The sequence below is a fragment of the Pleurodeles waltl genome, chromosome 2_2 (genome assembly GCF_031143425.1).
Source record: "Pleurodeles waltl isolate 20211129_DDA chromosome 2_2, aPleWal1.hap1.20221129, whole genome shotgun sequence".
In the NCBI taxonomy this organism is placed as follows: domain Eukaryota; kingdom Metazoa; phylum Chordata; class Amphibia; order Caudata; family Salamandridae; genus Pleurodeles; species Pleurodeles waltl.
This window is the reverse complement of record NC_090439.1, coordinates 431,884,154-431,903,583: the sequence shown is the minus strand read 5'-3', so window position 1 is coordinate 431,903,583 and position 19,430 is coordinate 431,884,154. Positions and strand designations below refer to the sequence as shown.

The 19,430-nt window shown below is 45.2% G+C and overlaps 1 protein-coding gene across 5 annotated transcripts in view; it reads left to right on the top strand.

Moving 5' to 3' along the window:
• Nucleotides 1-262: 262 nt before the first annotated feature.
• The window catches only part of LOC138282395 (cadherin-7), a 228,393-nt gene continuing 209,225 nt past the window's right edge, over nt 263-19,430 (top strand). Inside the window, exon 1 of one of the 5 annotated variants that reach the window (XM_069219910.1) lies at nt 263-654. The gene's annotated coding sequence lies outside the window, so the exon portion shown is untranslated. Of the gene's footprint in view, nt 655-1,352; nt 2,277-3,881; nt 4,695-19,430 lie in introns of those variants that run through there. The other 4 variants (XM_069219913.1, XM_069219914.1, XM_069219912.1 and 1 more) reach the window with 4 other exon arrangements.

Sequence of the window (19,430 nt, the reverse complement as noted above, 5' to 3'; positions counted from 1 at the left end):
AGGCAGTGACCCGGCCTGTCCACGGAGCCCAGTGCGGAGGCGACCCCTGCTCCCGGCTCAGCGGGGAGATATCCAGTCAGCAAAGCGGATCTAGGGCAGGCGAAGGAGACATAAAGGGCAAAACTATAAAGCGAGCAAACTGTAAGTTCTGATTAGTTTTATGACTTTGCCTTCATGCCTCGGGAGCTCAATTGATCACGACTTCTACGACAAGAAGAAAAAAAAGAAAACCCTTAAACTCGTTCCTCAATCTCTAGCTGGCTTTCAAATGCAAATCCGGCACCTCGAGGTGGCTTGCATCCGGCCCCGCCCCCTTCAAAGCCCCATTCCTGAATCTTTCTCTCATCCAAAGGACTGATTCCATCTGCAGATCCCGTCAAAGGGGGACGGCGTCCTTTTTGGGGGTTTTGTCTTTTTTTCAGCAGTCGGTGGTGGTCTGCGGGAGGTACAAAAAGTGCCTGTGCTGCCTGCAAGCGCCTCAGTGGAAGCGGCTGGGAGGTGGAGAGCACGTTCTCTCTGCGGCCAGAGCTCCAGGGACCCCGCTGCCGCTCGCAGGCGCGCACAGCCTCTGGAGCTTGGGAGGTGCATGACACTGCCGCTCGCAGCCCTCACTGGATTATATGCACAGGGAAGGTCTCGGCACGAGGTGCAGAGGTAAGGGGTGCTCCCCTGCAACTGGTCGCCGGCAGAGGAAGTCTGTGGTTCAGTCATTCTGGGTACCCTCTCTTCTCTTCTCGCGCGCAGCGTGGTGCGGAGGCTGACAGCACACCCGGCGCACAGTGCAGCGACATTCACAACTTACTTTATTGCCAGATCCCGCTTCGAGGGCAGGACGTGCTAGATATTTATAGAAGTATAAAAGAATACAAATGACAGGGAGGTGAAACGTAGGAAGACGTGGGAAAGAGCTACTATGGCAAAATGTGAGGAGGTGACAAAAGACGACATGCTGGTGAAGGATCGAAGCTATTAACGTACATTGTGGTATAAAATAAGCAGGAATTGGAACGCTTTTACTTTACTGGGTTTTTTGGGAGGGTCTGTGGGTGGAGACCCTTGTAACAGAGTGCAAGAGTAGGTCCCCTTCCGTCTCTTGAACCTGAGCCTTCACAGCAGGGGCAGCAGGCATTGCAGTGTGTCCCACCTCCGGGGCAGGACTGTAGTGTGCACATACTGGCGGGTAAAGACATTCTCGGTACATGGTCTGACTGGCTTTGTGGTGGCCTGGGCGTGTGTGAGACCTGCCCACCCCCGACAACTCCTATGCGCTACAGCCTTCCCACGCACGGACATCGGTGCCCGGCGCCCGCCCATGGGGCCGGCCGATTCGTTTCAGAACCTGCGTCAGCAGCATCTTTTTTGGGAAACACGGCAGCAGAAAGAAGTTTAACTCTTCCCGCATCTGTGGGTTCTATCCGTCTGCAACGGAGGGCACACTCAGGTAAGGTGAGTACTCCTCGGGTTTGGGCTGCACTCACATGCAACGCTCCCAGCAGGTGGGAGGGGTGCTGCCGGCGCTCTCCCTGGCACCCGCAGCCCATCACGTGGCAGACTGACTTCAGGAGTGAACTCTCCCCGCTGGAAGGGCAGTCTGCACTTCACAGCTCGCCCTGCCATCATCCCAGCCAAACTGGATAATCACCGCAGGCTCAGCCAAGAGTAAACGCCGAGTCAACAAAACGTGCCGCGCTGTGGAGCTACGGTGGCCGTCGCAGCTGCACCAGGGAGAGCCTCGGCGGTGTGGCGAGGTCGGGGCTCCGTCACCTCAATCCGGTGTCACTCTTACAGGGGGTGTCTCGCTGCCAGTGGTGCGTGTGGACACACAGCTGCGAAGCGCATATCTTCAAGCACCGTTGTTCCTGAGACGGGGGTAGGGAGATGTGCATGCTGAAAGGATGATGGTGTAGTGCAGCGGAGGTGCACCTGTTTGAGGGATGGGAGGAGGTACGATCGGTTTAAGTCTTGCTGTGTTGCGGTTTGCAATTCCAAGCCTCTTTTGTAATGGCAAGAACGGGTCAGTATGAATTGTGTCTCATTAAAGCTAGCGCGCACTGCAAGGTGCCTGCACACTGCACTGAAAGACCTTCTGGAGGTCACAGGGCGTGTTAGCCTGGCACCACGTCCCACATGCTAATGGGCCGGAGGGATCTGCGCTGCACATGAAACGGGAGGAAAGAATTGCACGTTACAGGCGAGAGGTAGTGCGGCAGCACCCGTGCCAGGGCGACAGGACTCATCACCATCAGCTCGGACTCTGGCATCCTGGCCAGCAGCAGGTGAGGGACAGGAGGGGTCACGAGAGCCCCTCGGAGTGACCAGGTACGGGCTCCGAGGGCACAGGAATACCCTTAACTTGTCTTGTTGCAGCCCGGAGCCGTTCACCCCCGTGTCTTAAACCGACCTGGGCAGTAACGTGGCAAATCTAAGGCGCAGTGCCAGCTCAGTGTCAAAAGCGCTCACAGTGATATCAAGCGCGGTATCTTAGACGCGGTACCAAGACATGGATTCCGGGTTTTTTGCTGTTTATGTGGAGGAAGCACAGTAAGTCTGCCCTATTCATTTTACTGCAAACATTCATTTGGGTTTTCACTGTGAAATGAACGGGCGCTCTGCCCAGATAACATGAGATATCCAAATGAGGGATTTTGTAGGGTTTTGGCAATGTGCGGGCAGGTTGCAGAAACAGAGTTCCTGCGCGCTCCTCTGAGCGAGAACAAACATCAATATCCAGTCCTTCCCGGAGTCTGGGTATAAAAACAGGGAATGGGTCCAGTGGGGCAATGTTCAGGATGAGTGCAAGGAGAAAAGGAATGTGTAATTGTTGCCTCCGCCCGGCCCTAAGTGTACCATAGAGGTGCGGTGTACTGCTCTGTCGGCTGCCAATGTCAGGGAATAAAGAATCTCTCTGTTGTATCCTTTTACCAGTTTTGGAGCTGATTGTGTTCCAGCATGGTGAAAGAGGTGTCCCACTTGTTGGTTATGCCAGCAATGGGAAAAGGATGGTATAGTGAAGGTGGGGCGGTTGTAATATCTGTGCAGGGTTGGTGGATGGTGATGTTTGATGGTAGTGTTTCTGGTGGTATTGGTGTTGTAGATTTTCGTGGTGGTGGTATTGGTGGTATACTGGTGGTACTGGTAGCAGTGCTGTTGGTTATGGTAGTCTTGGAGGAGTTTTTGATGTTAATGTTGGTGTTTTTGATGTTAGTGTTGGTGGTTGGAGTGTAATTGCAGAACTTTTTGGTGAAGGCAGTCTTGGTGGTATTGTGTGCTTGGTGGTGTCATCGCTGGTGACGTTTTAATTGGTAGTAGCGCTGTTGTGAGTGGTTCTGTTGCTGGTGGGAGTGTTGGTAGTGTAATTGGTGGTAGTAGAGCTGTTGGTGAGAGTGTTGCTTTCAGTATCTATGTGGTTTTGTTTAAGTGCTGTTAATGTGTTCAGCACTAAAAAAGCTAGCTTCACTATTAGCACTGGTGAGCTCCCGCCCCGTAGTGTGAAATGTGGGTTAACTTCTGTTTACTGGTTATCTAGAAACGGACACTGCTTAGCCAACTCTTTCTAAATCCTCTTGCGTTGTTCAAGTTGACAACACAGGACTAACGTGAGTTTTGCGGAATATGTAAATTACAATCCAGAAGTTTCCATTTAGCTGGAGTGCTGATACAGGGAGGAAGGAATCTGTTGCATTTGGGATATGGTACAAGGGTGTAGAACAAAATACACGATCCATTTTACACTTGTGCACATGCCAAAGGGCACGATTAACATGAGTTGTACACGAGTGAGCCTTTTAGGGTACATACTTGTGCGCACCGCACTATTGATAGACATTCGTGACGTTTTCAAAGACAATTGTTTCAAGGCTTACAGATACGCGTGTATTCACGCGCAGTTATTAAAAGAAAATCTGTTGTTCATGGAGGGGCGTCATTGTGCACAGCTGTATGCAGGCGGGTGTTGTGCAGAACTGTGCGTAACGAGATGCGCATAGCTCCGGGGAGCTTGGAGAGGCCACTGGTCCTTAATTTGCATGGCTAAGTCAGTGCCGAGAGAGATGCATCCTCGAGTGCAGTGTGAGTTGCAGAACTTCAAAATGTGTACCGCCCCGAAGTGAGTCTGGTGTGTGGCCCCGAGAGGTGTACACCACCAGAATACTGCCTGAGGTGTGCAGATCTGGAGGACTGCAAGAGGCGCACATCTCCGAAGGGCCGCAAGAGTTTAACGGGACCGAGGGCATCCGCAGAGCTCCGGAATGCTGCAGGAGGTGCACAGTTCCAGATAGATTCGAGACGTGCACAGCTACCTGGTGCTGCGAACTCTGAACAGCTTTGAAGTGCTTGAATGTGATGGTGTAACGGCAAGTTCGGGGCGCTGCTAGAGATTTCAGAGCCGCGGAGCGCTGCAGGAGCTGTGAATTTTTGGAGTGCCTCAAGGGGATGTAAAGAGAGTGACTACACCCAGAGGGGCACAGCTCCGTAACGCTGTTACAGTCGCACAGTTCCAGAGGCGCTGGAAAACACCCCATGTACCGAGTGCACCGAGAGCGCCCCGTCTCCAGAGAGCTGCGAGGTGGGCTCATTCCCGTCCTCGTTTCACAACTGAGGAACCTACGTTCACAAGGACAGCCATTGACCTCTTTGGTGTGTGTACACATTTGCTGTTGGTCTCCCGGATTGCTAGTGCTGATCAGCCCCTTCTTGTGAGTATTACTTTGAGCAACAACTTGCTTTCGTCACGAGAATAGTAATGAAAAAGCCATGCTTCACGAAAAGCCGGTGAGAGAAGTTCTAATCGAATGAAACGCATTAATAACTGTCATGTAGGTGTCTTACTTCATATGAAAATGAGGACGAGAAATATACGTATCTATCTCATAAATAAATATAACTGTTTATTCAAGTTATGTAATTTAGCACGTTACTGAAACTATTTACGTATTTGTTTCATAAATGAGCCTCACATTAAAAAACTGAAAGAGACAGTGTTAATCTTTCGAAGGGAAACCCGAGGCGCGCGTTTTTTTTGTCTTTCGCAGGCTGACGGGGCTACACTGACATTTTGTTCGTGTATACGACGAGTACCCTCCGACTTAAGATCATACAGACGAGCGCCAGGATGGCGAAGAGCAGCGCTATGGCGACCACACCGATAGAGTCCTTTCCCAGCGCTGCGCCCGCGGGGCTCTGCCTAGCTGTGGCTGTGCCGTTCGGGATGCTGTGGTACTCAGACCCGAGAGTGGCAGAGTTACCAGGCTGCTCAGCTGCCCTGAATGCTTTGACTCCCCCGAGAAGTACTGATGAGGGAGGTGGAGTGGCACTGGGGAGGGCGGGGGTCCTGCTGTGCCTTCCGGAAGGTGCCTGGCGCTGCTTCTGAGAAAGTGGACTTTCTTCTCCCAGGAGAGGCGCTTCGTCCATCCCCAGGGTCGCTACTTCACACACTTCACTTTCACAAGTCGTGTTGCTGCCCCCAGTCTCTGCCTTTGATGCAAAGACCTCTCCAGAAGAAGTTACCTCTGCTGGTGACACCGTTCTAGGTGGAGACAGCCCCGGGAAAGGGTTACTTTTACTCGCTAGCTTGAACAGGTACGTCCTGAATTTCCTCACGAACATGACTGCGCAATTGGTTATACGCCTGCAGGGTTCGACCTCTGCTCCATGGGAGGCATTTGGAAGGATGTCTGTTTCCGGGTGCTGCTGGAGCGACCGCTTCAGGCAGAAGGATGAGATCAGCAGCGCACCCAGCAGGCAGGACCACCACAGGGACATATCTCCAGGCCACCACTTCAAGGTGGGCAAGGGCTCCTTCTATCCGTTGTCCACGAGAGGGCGCCTTCTTCAGCCGGCCTTAGGTGCCTGCGAAGACAACCGTAGGCCCCACTCGCTCCCAGCGCACTGTGGCTCCTCAGCAGCCACAAAGGAACGTTCTCCGAGGATGGTGCAGTGAGAAAGTCGACCTGTCCCATTGTGACGCGCGCAGGCGTCCATAAGAGACAATGAACGGCGACCGCGCCGTGGACCAGCTCCCTGTGGGTGCACACTGGTGCCAGACTCCCGGATTCCAACAGGGTGCGTCTCTTGGGTTAAGACTGTTATTGCCAACTTTCCCTCTCTTGGGGGCTGGCGTTTTACTAAGCCGAAAACTTCAGTTTCTTATTTTCTCCTTAGAGGTGTTTTAAAGTTGACTGGAGAATAGGCCAGGTAAACAAGTTCACCTTTACAGTGTCACCCCATATCCCCCTCTCTAAACCCTTGACCCCACAATGTTGCCCCTGTGTCAGATCCGCGTTTACAAAGCAGGTGTCAGCTGACGAGACTAGTCCTCTGTACACTTCAACTTGTGGGTGTCTCAGGGATACAACCCGAGAACAGCATCAGGAGTACAGTAAAAGGCTGGTTCCCCTGGTTTTAGCTCTGTGCACCGCAGAGATTAGCTGCTGCCGCGGTGGGCAGGGGCGGCGGCTCGGCGCGCGCTCTGTTGAGCTTCGCGTGCTCGTCCAAACGTCCGTTTGAAGTCCCCCCCCCCCCCCCCGCACTCCTTGCGGCTGCGCACGTAAGGGACATTGTATTTAAAAGGCTGACAGAAGGCTGGCACTAGTGATTGAAGGCGCCGAGGAGGCGTGTGGCAGTTTGTCCCATAAATCTTCCGGGACAATTATGATTTTTTCAGGTTGTTTGAAAGCAAGCCAAACCGCTGTCTTTTACTCTGTTAATGCTGTAATTTTAATGGCGCTGTTAATTTTTCTTCTTTTAAAAGTTACGCACTAATATAAATCAGTGTTTTAGGCGACAGATAATGCCGCTGAGTTTCAAGAACTTTACCATATACTCACGAAGAAAATGTACTGGCTGGCCATTGTGACTCATTTTTGGTGCGCTGCAGGCTGTGGGGGGTGGGGGCGGGTTTTCACAACTGCACTAACGGTCCCATTCTAGCCGCGTGGCGCTCGTTTGAACACATGTCAAAGCTCATTTCGTTTTGCACCTCAAAACGAATGAAGAACAATATTCAAGGCATAGCCAATTATATGGCCGTTGAAACATGTTTATTTCCACATATTATTAAATATCAATGCGCACATTTAATCATGTGTTCAAATTCTACTTCACTACGGCAAAGCACTTCAAGTTCCACAACATGAAGTTTGGAGGTCCCATACGGTGTGATAGCAAAGGTGCGTTGCTCTCTTTACGGTATCACAAAAGGTGACATACACAGAACGAAGGGCCAGATGTAGCAAAGGTCTTTACCCATTCTGTCTCTATGGGAAAAAGTGCTCGTACATATGGCCCTAAGTCTCTGTGTCAACAAAAATTTGAGCAGCATATGATTATTTAGAGACAGTTGTCTTCTTGAGAAATAATCCCTTACATTTCAAGTGCATTTTCTCTGTGGTTTTCTTTTAAGCATGGAGTATTCCCGGGGGGCAGCCCTTCCTTATTTGAGGGATCGATGTTCAAGGCTAGGCCTTGGCCCTCCAAGATATTTAGTTTTAAACGGGTCACAAGCAGACCAGATGTGGCGGCCATGACTGCATGCGGGACGAGTTCAGACCTCTCCAGCTTATTAGATAGTGGATACATTTAGAATGCACGTACTAGCGTAGAGCTGACCATAGCCTATGTTGTTAGAATTTAACATCTTGCAATGCATGTTTTCGTACTTGTCCTGTGGCAGCATCCACTTTCTCTTCAATGTACAAATGAGACATAAAGGTGGTGGTGACAAGTGTTAGTCCTTCAACAAAGTGGCCGCAGCTTCTTGCCTGGCCTGGGGTAGCTCAGCTGGTAGTGCTGGATGGGCTAAAACAACATGCAGGGGTGACCCGTTGTGCATTAGAGAGCTAATTTCACAAGTCCCTTGATATGTAATGGGGTGGGGGCCTCCACTTGACAAGTGGTGTGTCAATTAGGAAACCCTGAGGTAAAGAAATTTAGTCAGCCCCCAGCCCTCTAAGTGATGTATGATCTATACAGATGTATATAGAATACTGCTGGCATAGTAAAACGCAAGTTAAGAAGTATTTCGGGTAAAACTAAAGGTAGAAAAGAAAACATGATAATCACTGGGGTCATCCTAACCTCACCTCACTCTCTAAACATTACATACCACAGCACAGGCGGGAGTAATACTGCATGCTTCCCTCACAAACAGAGACCTGACGCAGCAAAAGCAGGGGTAATGCAATCTTACCTCTCACACAAAGGACCAAAGGAGCATAGGCCTCAGCAATGCATTTGTTCTCTCAAAGAACTGGTGCAACTGGGGTAACAGCCATCCAAACATTGCATCCCAGTTGTGCTGGACTAACATTGCTAGAAGTTTAATACGAAAACTGAAGAGGCATTGCATGGGCAACAAAAAGAAAAGGCTAGGGGCAGGTCCTATTCTGAGGAACCTCATGGCCCAAATGCTGCTTGCAGGCAAGAATACTGTGCTGTGTCATTGATAACATTTGCCACAGGGAATGCAGGAGCAGAAACCTGCTCCATTGTCCTCCAGCACCAACAATGTATGTTGGTGGGAGGGTGGGGCAGAAGACTGCTCAGTGTAGTAGGGAAGGGGCCTGTTGGTGGGGTTTCTGTCATCCCCCAGCATCCCTATACCATCCACTAGAGCCCCACTAATGTCTGTGTGGCCCATAATAATTGTTTTCTACTGACCCCTCAGAATCCTTCAGTCTGCACATAGGTGCCTTCAGCAAGTTGTTACAAGGTCCCTCAACTTGCCACAACAGATCACATGCTGCCTCCCTGGCACCCTTCCCAGGCTCCCACATTACACTGGACATCTTTCACAAGCCCTTCTATGTGCCTCAATGGTCCACAGCCAACCCATAAAGACTATCTGGCAATCCTAACAGATCCAAAGCTAGACCTCAACTAGTGAAATGGAAATCTTCAGTCAGACTCAGAGACCCTCTTCTTTACCTTTGACATATTCTGTCAGCCATTTACTGTCCATTTAAAGCCTTGAGACAGCCTCTGCCCTGACCCAGGGATTCCTAAGGAGCCAACAATTTACTATCGGAAACATTCTGCCTGGACGCAGCTTGTGCTGCCTCTCAGTAGCTGTAAAATGATGCTCAGGCTCACTGATGCCCTGAGTGTTTGACCTCCCTCTGCTTAACATCTGCATTTCCATAAACACCATTGATATTGTACCATCCCCTCATGTGCTATCTTTTGCATGTCTTCAAAGGACCAAGAAACTTTCAACCATCCTGAGAGACCCTTACCTAAATCCAGACATTATCTGTTAGCCCTAATGATGCCCTCACAGACTCTTGGTTGGGTTTGCTCACTCTCATATTTGCACAAGAGATACTTAGGTTTTATCAACAAAAGGTGAACCTCTAGGTTTGAGTAGGATCTCTCAGTGCTGAACATGGGGAAGATAAGTTGGCTACTGCATCAGCCCCTAGACGATGATGTGATTACAGAAAAGTGCCCCCATCATGACTAGTAAACCTTGAATAATCCTAAAGTAGGATACAACAAAAAAGTGAAAACAGGTATGAGAGCCTAATGCATCATAACTTTGCATGTGCCACAAGGCAGGGATTGTAGGAGCCCAGAAGAAGTCTGTTGACTTATACAGGGCTTTTTATTTGGGGGAACTATGTTGGTAAATGTTCTGGATGGATAAACCATTGAACTATATCAATCATTCAAACCATCTCTCTTTTAGTCATATCTAGGTTAATAACTGAATAAATGGAATTCCCAGTGGATATACTCTAAGATGCTTTCATCATGTATCTGGTTACCTGCTATCATCCTGTAACAACCTATTAAGGAATTCCCATTAGGCTCTTCTCAAATCCGAAGCTCTAACTGTGCATGACACACAATGCATATATATGCATGAAACACACTTTCACACTTGAGTTTTTAATGCCACTTGTTACCATAGTTTATCAGTTTTTTGGCGATGTTAATGAGCCTTCTGTACAGAGCTGTGGGGACCTGGCAGGAGCAGGTTCAAATAAAAGTCATATATGTCACTGTCCACACAAGCTTCAAAGACCCTGGCTCATCATCCAGAATAAAAGTCTACATTCGGTGAAATAGCTGGTGGGTTATCTGCTTACTGCAAACATCATCATGATTTATGCGGCATTACTTGAAAACTCTGCAGCACTTAATTGTTCATACATTGATAAAATGAGTTCCATTGCGCTGGGCATTTATTGTATCAAGTGGGGAAAATCCAGGTTGGTTGTGTGCTACATACATGATTGGTAACACACTTCTACATGATACATTGTATATTAATGTATGAATGAAGATATAATGCTACATTTCCTGCTTTTCTCTCTTGTACTTCTGGTAAAAACATTCACATTTCTGTAGATGCAGTTTCAAAAATGTAGAAAGCATTCTCACGTATAAGTTGTCATTTGCCCTTCTTAAGCGATGGGACCGCAACATTGTTTCTCCTTGATTGTCTACTGTGGCAGGCAGGCAGGTAAAAACAATCCTTTTACAGTTAGTAAAGGTGCCACAATTAACAAATGGGCTGCTGGAGTTAGTTTCCCCCTCAGAGTTTTAGCAAAAGTCTTTTGACAATGCTGCGGTTATGAAACCCAGCCGATGTTTAGGGCGCATCATGGCAGTGAAGGACACAACATCAATTAATGCATGCTGCTTGCCAGGATTATTCAAGCCTCGCCCCCACACACAGACAACACATTCCCACTGGTTCCATCTGATTCGTGCCAATGATCTCCATTTTCACTTAGCTAAGGAAAGTGCAAAGCGGAGACAGAGAAGAATTAGTAGAGACATTCCAGCTTTTCAAATTGGCCAGGATTCCACTAAAGATGCCCTTTTGTAATGAAAACAACATGTGAATTGTCTTGGTGCAAATATGCTATCACTGATATCTTTTGTATGTAGTTTGCTCAGATATAGTTTGACATATTTCTGACAGACAAAATATGTCTCACCCATAAGAAAGAATACATAGCAGAAGCACTACGCGCATACATATGGCTGTAGGAACCTCAAACACAATTTCTGCCTCCTTAGAAAGCCTTACACCACACTTGGAAGGGGACTAATTGAACCCTTGAGGAACAGTCAGGGCTCGGACTACCTAGCCCATCATAGTCTATGACCTAAGCCAGGAAAATAAAGTAGTTCCTTTATCAATTGTTCCCTTCTTGGGAAAAGCTTTGATGACTTTGTGGCAACCAACCTAAATTGCAGGTCACTAGTCAAAAGACCCACAGCATTCCACCATAATCTGCTACTTACGGAATAATCCTCTATTATTGCTGTGGTTCGAAACATTTTATCTGATAGTCTGTAATGCACATCGTGCACTGCTTAACTCACCCCACCCACCCATCCTCACGACAACCCTCCTCCTTTTACCACAAAATGATTTTTGCATCCTGTACCTTAGCACGAACTTGAAATATATTGGCTCTTACTTTATATCTTTATGTTTTTTTTCTTTCTTTTTTCGAATTTGTTGGGCACTAAAATAAATTGCCTCAAAATGTAAATGAAACTGAATCGTATGAATTATATGTTTGACACAAGTCAGAGGATTTGCACATACCCGGATTTTGCTTGTAGGAGCCTTCGGGAGTAGCTGAGAGGCACAGGAAAGAGGATAGGCCTTCCCACATTACGTTTAGCAGTGGTTTGGTGTTGGTGCCCTACATGTCAAAGACCACAGCCATCAAGATTTCTTAGGAAACGTAAGGCACATCCTTCTGAGGTGCCCTAACGTGATTCCAGCACCGTTTATCAGCATGGCAATCATCTTTCTCCAGCCCCTCCTAAGTCAACATAATGTGATTTTGGAGTGGTAGGAACAAAAGTTCATACTTTTAAACCTTTAAAAGCTAAAAAACAAGAACATGCCGTGATAGTTTCAGCATTTCATGCGTTCATCTCTGTGCAGTTTCAAAACTGACTAAAACGCTCGATGGAGTAATTGGCGCCATCACTGTCAGTTCAGGTCCAAACCCTGTCCACTTGGGAATTCACAGATCCTGGTAAATAGTGCCTAAAGTGTGCAGGACTCGGGACTTTGGTCAGACAGGCCAGCTGATCATAATGTCCGTAGCATAACACTTTTCACGTTCCTAAAGGCACGTGTTCATATCTCACTACTTATGTTCATCCAGGAATAGGGCTCGGATGACTCATTTCTCAACTTCAAAGAACTGTACTTGTTAAACCTCGTAAACCTTTTGATTTGAGTACTGCAGAATTAAAGTTTTGCTGGAGATATCAAATTTAGCAACCTTTTGAAGCTGCAATTATGGCCACCATCAGAAAAATGTTTATACATACACCATTTTCCACAAATATTATTTTACACTCGATTTCGCCAGAACAGGTCTTATTTTCCAAATCCTAATCCTCCAAATATTCTATAATATATAATGGATTTGTGAAAGTACGTCTGCCTTTAGTTAATTCACTTCAATAAATTGTTTTATTTAAAAACATCGAAAAATGCTTTTAAATATGTTAAGATGGAATATTACACTTTACTGCTTTTATTAAACCAAAATACATATTTTAATATCTTTATTAGGCATTCTTTCAATTCGTGTTACAGAAGATAAAAGAGCAATAGAAGCCAATAAAACAGCCTCTATACAAACCACCACAATGAGCAGACGGTTACTCATCCCGTTACAGACAGCATGCCATTACATGCACGTATTAAATACAAACAACCTACATAATGATGCACTTTTCACAACTCATATTACTCCCATTCAGCTTTTAGTTACACACCAGTATTCCTCAGATATTTAGAAGCTGAGCCTCCTCAAATAGAGATTCTCCAAATGACTCCTAGGGGCAGATCTACCAACATTTTGTATTGGGTTGTGTCAAGAAAGTGACACAAAACCAGTACAAAATGTTTTTTCTATTATTTACTTTCCAGCGCAAAACTTGTTTTGCACTGGAAAATGACCATAAGTAACACAAAGTAGCGTGAGGCGCTGCTTTGCATTACTTCGCGTCAAGGGGGCATTACAGGGGCATTCCAATGCAAGCACACACCCTTCTTGACGCAAAACCCTATCTGCCAAAAAATGTGAGACAGGGTTTCCCGTCAAAAGTAAGTGCCTCTTAAAACCAGGCGTTAAAAGGAGAAATTTTGTTATTTCTCCTTTCTTTTCCTACTTTGTAAGCGTGCTGATCTGTGCAACAAAGATACAAAGTAGGAATGTGTTCTAGTATTTTGTACTGGAAGGGCACCCTTCCAGTACAAACCCTGTACTAGACTCTCACACAATCCCTTGCACTAAGGCACAAAGCTGTGTGTGTGGGGCACGTCAGCTGGAATCAGCACCGGCGCTAGGGAACGGGGAGAGGAGAGCCATATTTCTGCAGATAAGGCGCTCTCCTGCTCTCTCCTTCTTGCACTATGCAGCACAGATTTTTTGGCTGCTGCACTGCTTGCTTGGAAGGATGGTAGATCTGGCCCCTAGCGCTTTACGTTTATGGTATAGTCGTGGACACCACACTCCATTCAGTAGATTTTGCGAGTGTGTGTATCGCTTTATCATTGTCATTAGACCCATTTTCATTGAAACCCTCTGTATTGGGCCCTACATGAGGTTTCTACGTATGGCGTCTGAGAACCTCCACGCTATCGCTATAAAAAACTTTGCTATAACCTTTTCAAGGTTTATGATTTTGAACACTTGTTTTTCCATTTTCTTCCTTACTCCCTAAACATATAAAAAATGCACACGTTTTCTCTCCATCCTATTCCTTCAATATACTGCATTGCTTTGTTCCAATAACTCAAAATATTTCTTAATAGTCAGTTAGTCCCTTGCAATATGTTTATATTGTGCCCCTTCGGAATGACACCTTGGGCATTGGTTAAGTATATACCTATTCATCATTTGCATCGTGACTGAATTAACATATGTGAGAAGTAAATGATGTAACTGTCACTTCTTCAATATACAGTTATTATTAGTGCAAAACATGTCTCTCTATCACTGCTTATCTGTCAGCTTTTACCCCACATAGTTGATCCATTTACATTTCAACTCGGTTGTTTTTCAAATTTCTTTCAGTGTGGTGTTTATAGGGACATTGATCTGTTAAATCTAGCATCCTTTACACAACTGACTCACTCTTGCCCCTCCTTCAGCTATAGTCATACACCCTCACCAATCCGGAATCTTGAATCCTGAAATACTGTTCACCTTAAGTCTGAATTTTTTTACATTAACCAAACATGATCAATGTGTCATCTTTGGAAGATTTTATATCCATTTTTTAGAACCAGCTTCTGCTGTGACGCTTGGCAAAACACTGTTAACCCCATTTCTGATCGCTGAGGTCATACAATATTTCCCTACAGTTTCCAACTGTGCTGCCCCTCTAGATTTTCTGGATTGAAAATATACCAACATAGAGAGCCCCCTCAGCCTTCACTGTCGCCTGCAGCAAATCCTATGATGCACCATGGCCTTCCAGGGATCCCTCCTTCTCCCATTCTGAAGTGTCTGCTCAATAAAGCCTTTGAATTGTAACCTGGAAATACAAACTGCTGTAGTCATTCAATTATGATGAAAATATAAAGCGAAAAGCGGTGGCAAAAGATTGAAGTATTTACACCATCAGTAGCACCAATATCACTGGGTATACATTATTTTAATCACAGCAGTCCATTCATACAAGTGTATCAAACAGTGCCTGTGCTTGTGTAGCCGTCAAAAAATCAAATCCTGTAAGATTCTGACCTCACAAAAGAATTAGAAACTAAGCATAGTTAATTTGTATTTTGTTCCATTACTTCCTTCTTGCTTCCTTCATTTTTACAACGGTGGTGTGGTTGTATAAACTCCTCCAGTGTCCAATCCACCTGAGGGTGGTCCTGTACGTAGGGGATATGGGGACTGTGGCCTACCAATCCTCCTATTGCTTATCTAATCTAAAAGCCTTCTTCTTCGTGGGACTAATTCAAACACAAGTCAATATGTTTCAGCCTCAGTAGTTTAAGTCCCTTTCAGCACCAAGAAAGTCAAGAGAATATTATACCTAGACTGTTCCATCAAAAATTTGGAATGGGACCTCTGGAGAACAATGTAGGTTCACCTCAGCTTGAGTGAAAGCAGGCCTTGGAGATGCAATTCAACAAACTGAAAAGCACCACCAGGATCCCCAGAGCCTTGCTTCCAGCTAAACAGACTCCCAACTATTCTGAATCTGGACAGGCATGGGTGGACCATACAAATCGGATCCAGTCATGGCACATATTCCAGCCACTTTTGAAATAACTGGCCAAAATGATTCAATCAACTGCATGCATCCTGGTCATAGGGCAAACCCTTTATGCTTTGCTGTGTGATAATTCAATTATTCAGAGAGCCTGAAATAAACCTTACTATATCTAAAAGTCAGTTCAGTTTTTCAAGTTACAATGTATATAAACTGTTTTTCCTACAGACATCAAGCCTTCATGGAGCCTAGCATATTTAGACCAAATTTCCTCCAATTTTCTTCCATTTAGATGAGAATGTCCGACTTCTAGATCACTGTCTCTTTTACAGTTTGGCCTACAATCAATCCTTAACCTATATGAGAGGAAATATGTTATCTGCATCATGTCCATAATGGGAGGAAGATAATAGTCATAGACTTCTTGTTCAGTAGCTAATTTATGGTGACTACTAATCCTATCCGTAATGCTAGTTATTGACAACCCACAAGATTTCTGGTTTGTTGTCACAGGTGAGGGTGCACAATTATCAGGCAGAAGGCCATTATTGCTATCGACACATGAATTGGCCACCACAGTAACATTTCCTTTAATTACTACTGTTGGAAATTGAGTTACTGGTTGAGTTGGGTGAAACTGTACTCACAAAGCAACCACTATCTGTCAGGGTGAAACACAAGCAAATCCCAAATTAACCTGTGCTTATTTATGCATCACTTCAAACAGTAATAAAGTGAAAACACAACACAAGAAAAATCACACATCATGAAGAAAAATAAAGTAAAGTAAAAATATGTATATCTGAGACCAAAACAACAAAAATCCAAGCAGTAGAACCAGAAATCTACAATTTCAAAGTCTTGTGCAAAAACAGTGACTAGAAGCACACATCACCAACTGTGATTATCAGGTTACTCTGGAGCAAGACAACGTCACAAGTTCAGGCCAATTACCATGGAGCATGGGCCTGCTGTAGGGACGAAGTTAGTCCAGCTGAACACAAGTACCTTACATCCTGGTTTGCAGAGCAATGTGAAATCCTGTGTTGAGGTTGCATCACACTGCAGTGGTCCTGAGGAGCTGCAAAGGTGCAATGTAGTGTCATAAGACATCATCAAGGATGCCATCAACAAGGGGCTAGCGATGAAAAGTCATGCATCAAAGTTGCACCCTCACCGGCAGTTCCAAGAAGCTGTGGGGCTACAATGGGAGCCCTGCATCAAGTCCTGCATCATCATCGAGCACACCATCAACAAGGGTTTTTTGATATGAATGCCTGCATTGAGGATACATCAAGGATGCATCAAGCAGCATCAGTTTAGGGGAGGCTGCGGGGTGTGATGCGAAGCCCTGCATTGGGGATGCGTTGCACAGGAGCAGTTCTGAAGTGGAGCTGGGAGGAGGTGTGTCACACTTTATCAGTTCTGCCCACAGGTCTACTCATCGCTGGAGGGAATGATGAGCAGTAGTTCAGAATACCCTCAGCTTCCCAGTCAATAGAGAGTCCTTCAAAGTGAGATTGTTTTCCTATGTTATTCGTCTCCTTAAACTTCTGCTTTTTAAGAGCAGGACCCTGAAATGTTTTAGATTTTGTAATAGGATCCTCACCCTCTGGTACCACCAGTGGCATGCTTCCTCATCTGATCCTCACCCACTGCACCTAGTATGAGTGGGTGGGCTCAACACAATTTGTAAGCAGAACTCTTACTATAGGTGGAACTCTGATTAAAGATGCCTGCAGGTTTCTCTGATTATTGTTGGGTAGATGGTTTATTATGGATACCTTTGGCAAGGTTGAAAACAATTATGTCTTCAGGATCGAGTTCCCTCTAGACTCATATAATTTAAGTGATGTTTTACCACAGTGAAAATATTTTATGAAGTTGTGGTATTCTCACACATTTTAAAAACATGCTTGCAGATACAAACCATACATCAGGAATTTCCCTCTGTTTGTATTGTCCAGTATATTTTATGGTTCCATAATGTCTTGCAAGAGGACAGTGTAGTCAAACATTCTTGAAGAGCTCTTTTCCTTTGGAATAGCTATCTGTGTTCTTCCACCTAAGTGTCTGATGGTGACAAGGAAGCTGCTCCCCGAATTTTGATATTTTCAACTGTTCTCATGTTATGGAATAAGAGATACATTTTTTTATTTTTTGTTAAGGTGCTATTTCAGTACAGACTTACACTATCTGAGTTAACTCTTTCCATGCGAAAGAGCAAAAATCACGTTTCTCCATCAAACTTCGGCTGTCATGACAAGCAAAGCTTTTAACTAACTCCATGGTTTATTCTTAAAGGTTCCGCCTTCCATTCTTGCAGCTCCGCTGCTGTAACATCTATCATATAAGTACATTAATGTGATGTTGCGTGGGCTCAGAAAGTGACATGAATACCCGGGTCCTGGAGTTTTTAGAAGGAATTCACAACAATGAAACAGTGTACTTTATAGTGAAGTCAACCAACCAAACAGAAAAAAACAGCTCACAGACTACACTGATTTCAGAATTAAATTCAACTGAAAAAACTCAACACACCCTGCTTACATGCATTCAAATGGAACACTGTGTACAGAAAGAGTGTTTTTTTTAAGTGGTTGCGCCTAACAGTTTAGTTAGTCTAAATCTCCTGCGGCTTGATTTCTATATAAATAAATATACGGGTCCTTTGGGGCGCTAGCTAGTTTCTCTCAAGCTGCTACTTAAACACCCTATTGCCTGAATGAGTGCTATGCTGCATAGAGGAATGAATAAGTGAGTGAAGGAGCAATCGAGTCAGTCAGTAAATTAGTGAGTGGTGGTACTTGCAAAGAGTTAAAACTGCCATCTTCATAATATTTATTCTTATCTCCAAATAACTACATGGCACCCCTCAAATCCCAACCTATGCAACACGTGAGATCCACTCTTTCCTCACAATCCCTTCTCACTGAGATTAGCAATAGAGGAAAACTAAGCAGCCACTCCTATCATCGCCTAAATTAATACATGAACACAGCAACCACAGCGCATAATTTGCTACTTAACTGCCAAACAACATGCCAATATAAACACATATCCTCAAAATAGCCTGTGATCGTGGCAGTTGCATAGACATATTCTACTGCCTGATCCTATGGTACTTAATCATATAGCTCAACAGTATCTTCTCTGGGATGTTCCATTCCACGCCTGGCCAAAAGACACTTCCTTGAGTCCTTACCTTGTGAAAATGGATATGGAATGGACATGCTTGACAGGACACCTACTGGCATGTGTGTGTGAGCTGCAGAATGAAATAAGATATGCTGCTGGTGCCATGACACCATGATCAGTCTACTTGCAAGTTTAGGAAATGCAATGTGTGTAGCATAATATCCTGAATGATATTCTTACCTCAAAATAATTCCTCCAGGATGTCAGTCAACATTTTTTCTGGGAGGTTACCTTTTACGGAAAGTAGACATGAAGTCCTCCAGTTGAGCATTCAGATTGGCTGGATCCCACTGAAAAGTCTAAATGTAATGGATTGGTAACAAAGTTATTTACTTTCACTCTGATGGCATTTTGCTCGTTGACATACCTCCTGCAAGGAGATATTGCCCATCAACTATTGGAAATGGAGCTAAATGGTAAAGTGATTGTTAGGGATAATCAGACATAACTGCTGCTTCTCCTAATTGACATCCAGGGAGGAAAATAATTTCCATGTGTTTTAAGAAACTGCTTTGGTAGTTCTGCAGCTGCTATCCGCGACATATTGTCACACAATTGTGGCACATTCTGTGTCCTGGATCAGGCCAATGCGCTTGAACCAATAGTTAAGTAACTTATTGTTAATTTTAGCCACCTGACTCCCCTGGAAGTGCTTGCTCTTTTCTAAATAAAGTTAAATCCTGCAAAACTGCCAGATTAGATCCCTACCGAAGGATTTTGTGAGAGTGTACACACACATATACACATTACTGCAACACAATTTTCTATTTCACTACTTTTACTTTGAGCCTTACTATGAGTGCTGCAGTAATCCTCCCCGCAGCTCCATCCTCTGGAGTGAACAATTCCGGAAATACTGGTACCAACGGGAAATGTGGTTGGATTACCCTGAGGATCTTAGAAATTACTATTTTCCAGGGAAATCAGTAATTCTGTCTCCAGTTTCTATAGTAATTCATTATTTTAGCAACTGAGATCTCCTGGTGAAACAAAGCAGATTCCGGGAGGAGGATGGGGGA